The following is a 7390-nucleotide window of genomic DNA, read 5'->3' on the forward strand; positions in this document are numbered from 1 at the left end:
AACATAAATACAATTTAATAAATCATAGGATAAAACAACATAAATACAATTTAATGAAACATAGGATAAACAACATAAATACAATTTAATAAAGCATAGGACAAAACAACATAAATACAATTTAATAAAGCATATGTTAAAACAACATAAATACAATTTAATAAAGCATAAGATAAAACAACATGAATATAATTTAGTAAAGCATAAGATAAAACAACATGAATATAATTTAATAAAGCATAGGTTAAAACAACATAAATACAATTTAAGAAAGCATAGGATAAAACTACTTAAATATAATTGAATAAAGCATAGGTTAAAACAACATAAATACAATTCAATAAAGCATAGGTTAAAACAACATAAATACAAGTTAATAAAGCATAGGATAAAACAACATAAATACAATTTAATAAAGCATAGGATAAAACAACATGAATACAATTTAATAAAGCATAGGATAAAACAACATAAATACAATTTAATAAAGCATAGGATAAAACAACATAAATACAACTTAATAAAGCATAGGTTAAAACAACATAAATTCAATTTAATAAAGCATAGGATAAAACAACATAAATACAATTTAATAAAGCACAGGATAAAACAACATAAATAAAATTTAATAAAGCATAGGATAAAACAACATAAATAAAATTTAATAAAGCATAGGATAAAACAACATAAATACAATTTAATAAAGCATAGGATAAAACAACATCAATAAATTTAATAAAACATAGGTTAAAACAACATAAATACAATTTAATAAAGCATAGGACAAAACAACATAAATACAATTTAATAAAGCATATGTTAAAACAACATAAATACAATTTAATAAAGCATAAGATAAAACAACATGAATATAATTTAGTAAAGCATAAGATAAAACAACATGAATACAATTTAATAAAGCATAGGTTTAAACAACATAAATACAATTTAAGAAAGCATAGGATAAAACTAAATAAATAAATTTTAATAAAGCATAGGATAAAACAACATAAATACAATTTAATAAAGCATAGGTTAAAACAACATAAATACAATTTAATAAAGCATAGGACAAAACAACATAAATACAATTTAATAAAGCATAGGATAAAACAACATAAATACAATTTAATAAAGCATAGGCTAAAACTACATAAATACAATTTAATAAAGCATAGGACAAAACAAATTAAATACAATTTAATAAAGCTTAGGATAAAACAACATAAATTCAATTTAATAAAGCATAGGATAAAACAACATAAATACAATGTAATAAAGCATAGGATAAAACAACATAAATACAATTTAATAAAGCATAAGATAAAACAACATGAATACAATTTAATAAAGCATAGGTTAAAACAACATAAATATAATTTAATAAAGCATAGGATAAAACAACATAAATACAATTTAATAAAGCATAGGTTAAAACAACATAAATACAATTTAATAAAGCATAGGATAAAACAACATAAATAAAATTTAATAAAGCATAGGACAAAACAACATAAATACAATTTAATAAAGCATATGTTAAAGCAACATAAATACAATTTAATAAAGCATAGGTTAAAACAACATAAATACAATTTAATAAAGCATAGGTTAAAACAACATAAATACAATTTAATAAAGCATAGGATAAAACAACATAAATACAATTTAATAAAGCATAGGACAAAACAACATAAATACAATTTAATAAAGCATATGTTAAAGCAACATAAATACAATTTAATAAAGCATAGGTTAAAACAACATAAATACAATTTAATAAAGCATAGGATAAAACTACATAAATAAAATTTAATAAAGCATAGGATAAAACAACATAAATACAATTTAATAAAGCATAGGATAAAACAACATAAATACAATTTAATAAAGCATAGGATAAAACAACATAAATAAAATTTAATAAAGCATAGGTTAAAACAACATAAATACAATTTAATAAAGCATAGGACAAAACAACATAAATAAAATTTAATAAAGCATAGTTTAAAACAACATGAATACAATTTAATAAAGCACAGTATAAAACCACAGAAATACAATTTAATAAAGCATAGGATAAAACAACATAAATACAATTTAATAAAGCATAGGACAAAACAACATAAATACAATTTAATAAATCATAGGATAAAACAACATAAATACAATTTAATGAAACATAGGATAAACAACATAAATACAATTTAATAAAGCATAGGACAAAACAACATAAATACAATTTAATAAAGCATATGTTAAAACAACATAAATACAATTTAATAAAGCATAAGATAAAACAACATGAATATAATTTAGTAAAGCATAAGATAAAACAACATGAATATAATTTAATAAAGCATAGGTTAAAACAACATAAATACAATTTAAGAAAGCATAGGATAAAACTACTTAAATATAATTGAATAAAGCATAGGTTAAAACAACATAAATACAATTCAATAAAGCATAGGTTAAAACAACATAAATACAAGTTAATAAAGCATAGGATAAAACAACATAAATACAATTTAATAAAGCATAAGATAAAACAACATGAATATAATTTAGTAAAGCATAAGATAAAACAACATGAATATAATTTAATAAAGCATAGGTTAAAACAACATAAATACAATTTAGGAAAGCATAGGATAAAACTACTTAAATATAATTGAATAAAGCATAGGTTAAAACAACATAAATACAATTCAATAAAGCATAGGTTAAAACAACATAAATACAAGTTAATAAAGCATAGGATAAAACAACATAAATACAATTTAATAAAGCATAGGATAAAACAACATGAATACAATTTAATAAAGCATAGGATAAAACAACATAAATACAACTTAATAAAGCATAGGTTAAAACAACATAAATTCAATTTAATAAAGCATAGGATAAAACAACATAAATACAATTTAATAAAGCACAGGATAAAACAACATAAATAAAATTTAATAAAGCATAGGATAAAACAACATAAATAAAATTTAATAAAGCATAGGATAAAACAACATAAATACAATTTAATAAAGCATAGGATAAAACAACATAAATACAATTTAATGAAACATAGGATAAACAACATAAATACAATTTAATAAAGCATAGGACAAAACAACATAAATACAATTTAATAAAGCATATGTTAAAACAACATAAATACAATTTAATAAAGCATAAGATAAAACAACATGAATATAATTTAGTAAAGCATAAGATAAAACAACATGAATACAATTTAATAAAGCATAGGTTTAAACAACATAAATACAATTTAAGAAAGCATAGGATAAAACTAAATAAATAAATTTTAATAAAGCATAGGATAAAACAACATAAATACAATTTAATAAAGCATAGGTTAAAACAACATAAATACAATTTAATAAAGCATAGGACAAAACAACATAAATACAATTTAATAAAGCATAGGATAAAACAACATAAATACAATTTATAAAGCATAGGATAAAACAACATAAATACAATTTAATAAAGCATAGGATAAAACAACATAAATACAATTTAATAAAGCATAGGATAAAACAACATAAATACAATTTAATAAAGCATAGGATAAAACAACATAAATACAATTTAATAAAGCATAGGCTAAAACTACATAAATACAATTTAATAAAGCATAGGATAAAACAAATTAAATACAATTTAATAAAGCTTAGGATAAAACAACATAAATTCAATTTAATAAAGCATAGGATAAAACAACATAAATACAATGTAATAAAGCATAGGATAAAACAACATAAATACAATTTAATAAAGCATAAGATAAAACAACATGAATACACTTTAATAAAGCATAGGTTAAAACAACATAAATATAATTTAATAAAGCATAGGATAAAACAACATAAATACAATTTAATAAAGCATAGGTTAAAACAACATAAATACAATTTAATAAAGCATAGGATAAAACAACATAAATACAATTTAATAAAGCATAGGACAAAACAACATAAATACAATTTAATAAAGCATATGTTAAAGCAACATAAATACAATTTAATAAAGCATAGGTTAAAACAACATAAATACAATTTAATAAAGCATAGGATAAAACTACATAAATAAAATTTAATAAAGCATAGGATAAAACAACATGAATACAATTTAATAAAGCGTAGGATAAAACAACATAAATACAATTTAATAAAGCATAGGATAAAACAACATAAATATAATTTAATAAGGCATAGGATAAAACAACATAAATACAATTTAATAAAGCATAGGTTAAAACAACATAAATCCAATTTAATAAAGCATAGGATAAAACAACATAAATACAATTTAATAAAGCATAAGATAAAACAACATAAATACAATTTAATAAAGCATAGGTTAAAACAACATAAATACAATTTAATAAAGCATAGGATAAAACAACACATATACAATTTAATAAAGCATAGGATAAAACAACATAAATAAAATTTAATAAAGCATAGGATAAAACAACATATATACAATTTAATAAAGCATAAGATAAAACAACATAAATACAATTTAATAAAGCATAGGTTAAAACAACATAAATACAATTTAATAAAGCATAGGATAAAACAACATAAATACAATTTAATAAAGCATAGGATAAAACAACATAAATACAATTTAATAAAGCATACATTAAAACAACATAAATACAATTAAATAAAGCATAGGATAAAACAATATAAATACAATTTAATAAAGCATAGGTTAAAACAACATAAATACAATTTAATAAAGCATAGGATAAAACAATATAAATACAATTTAATAAAGCATAGGTTAAAACAACATAAATACAATTTAATAAAGCATAGGATAAAACAACATAAATTCAATTTAATAAAGCATAGGATAAAACAACATAAATACAATTTAAGAAAGCATAGGTTAAAACAACATAAATACAATTTAATAAAGCATAGGATAAAACAACATATATACAATTTAATAAAGCATAGGATAAAACAACATAAATAAAATTTAATAAAGCATAGGATAAAACAACATATATACAATTTAATAAATCATAGGATAAAACAACATAAATACAATTTAATAAAGCATACGTTAAAACAACATAAATACAATTTAATAAAGCATAGGATGAAACAGCATAAATACAATTTAATAAAGCATACGTTAAAACAACATAAATACAATTAAATAAAGCATAAGATAAAACAACATAAATACAATTTAATAAAGCATAGGATAAAACAACATAAATACAATTTAATAAAGCATAGGATAAAACAACATAAATACAATTTAATAAAGCATAGGATAAAACAACATAAATACAATTTAATAAAGCATAGGATAAAACAACATAAATACAATTTAATAAAGCATAGGCTAAAACTACATAAATACAATTTAATAAAGCATAGGAAAAAACAAATTAAATACAATTTAATAAAGCTTAGGATAAAACAACATAAATTCAATTTAATAAAGCATAGGATAAAACAACATAAATACAATGTAATAAAGCATAGGATAAAACAACATAAATACAATTTAATAAAGCATAAGATAAAACAACATGAATACAATTTAATAAAGCATAGGTTAAAACAACATAAATATAATTTAATAAAGCATAGGATAAAACAACATAAATACAATTTAATAAAGCATAGGTTAAAACAACATAAATACAATTTAATAAAGCATAGGATAAAACAACATAAATACAATTTAATAAAGCATAGGACAAAACAACATAAATACAATTTAATAAAGCATATGTTAAAGCAACATAAATACAATTTAATAAAGCATAGGTTAAAACAACATAAATACAATTTAATAAAGCATAGGTTAAAACAACATAAATACAATTTAATAAAGCATAGGATAAAACAACATAAATACAATTTAATAAAGCATAGGACAAAACAACATAAATACAATTTAATAAAGCATATGTTAAAGCAACATAAATACAATTTAATAAAGCATAGGTTAAAACAACATAAATACAATTTAATAAAGCATAGGATAAAACTACATAAATAAAATTTAATAAAGCATAGGATAAAACAACATAAATACAATTTAATAAAGCATAGGATAAAACAACATAAATACAATTTAATAAAGCATAGGATAAAACAACATAAATAAAATTTAATAAAGCATAGGTTAAAACAACATAAATACAATTTAATAAAGCATAGGACAAAACAACATAAATAAAATTTAATAAAGCATAGTTTAAAACAACATGAATACAATTTAATAAAGCACAGTATAAAACCACAGAAATACAATTTAATAAAGCATAGGATAAAACAACATAAATACAATTTAATAAAGCATAGGACAAAACAACATAAATACAATTTAATAAATCATAGGATAAAACAACATAAATACAATTTAATGAAACATAGGATAAACAACATAAATACAATTTAATAAAGCATAGGACAAAACAACATAAATACAATTTAATAAAGCATATGTTAAAACAACATAAATACAATTTAATAAAGCATAAGATAAAACAACATGAATATAATTTAGTAAAGCATAAGATAAAACAACATGAATATAATTTAATAAAGCATAGGTTAAAACAACATAAATACAATTTAAGAAAGCATAGGATAAAACTACTTAAATATAATTGAATAAAGCATAGGTTAAAACAACATAAATACAATTCAATAAAGCATAGGTTAAAACAACATAAATACAAGTTAATAAAGCATAGGATAAAACAACATAAATACAATTTAATAAAGCATAAGATAAAACAACATGAATATAATTTAGTAAAGCATAAGATAAAACAACATGAATATAATTTAATAAAGCATAGGTTAAAACAACATAAATACAATTTAGGAAAGCATAGGATAAAACTACTTAAATATAATTGAATAAAGCATAGGTTAAAACAACATAAATACAATTCAATAAAGCATAGGTTAAAACAACATAAATACAAGTTAATAAAGCATAGGATAAAACAACATAAATACAATTTAATAAAGCATAGGATAAAACAACATGAATACAATTTAATAAAGCATAGGATAAAACAACATAAATACAACTTAATAAAGCATAGGTTAAAACAACATAAATTCAATTTAATAAAGCATAGGATAAAACAACATAAATACAATTTAATAAAGCACAGGATAAAACAACATAAATAAAATTTAATAAAGCATAGGATAAAACAACATAAATAAAATTTAATAAAGCATAGGATAAAACAACATAAATACAATTTAATAAAGCATAGGATAAAACAACATAAATACAATTTAATGAAACATAGGATAAACAACATAAATACAATTTAATAAAGCATAGGACAAAACAACATAAATACAATTTA

This window comes from Phyllobates terribilis, unplaced genomic scaffold, assembly GCF_046119375.1.
Source record: "Phyllobates terribilis strain yellow unplaced genomic scaffold, ASM4611937v1 Scaffold_20__1_contigs__length_20440879, whole genome shotgun sequence".
Classification (NCBI taxonomy): Eukaryota; Metazoa; Chordata; class Amphibia; order Anura; family Dendrobatidae; genus Phyllobates; species Phyllobates terribilis.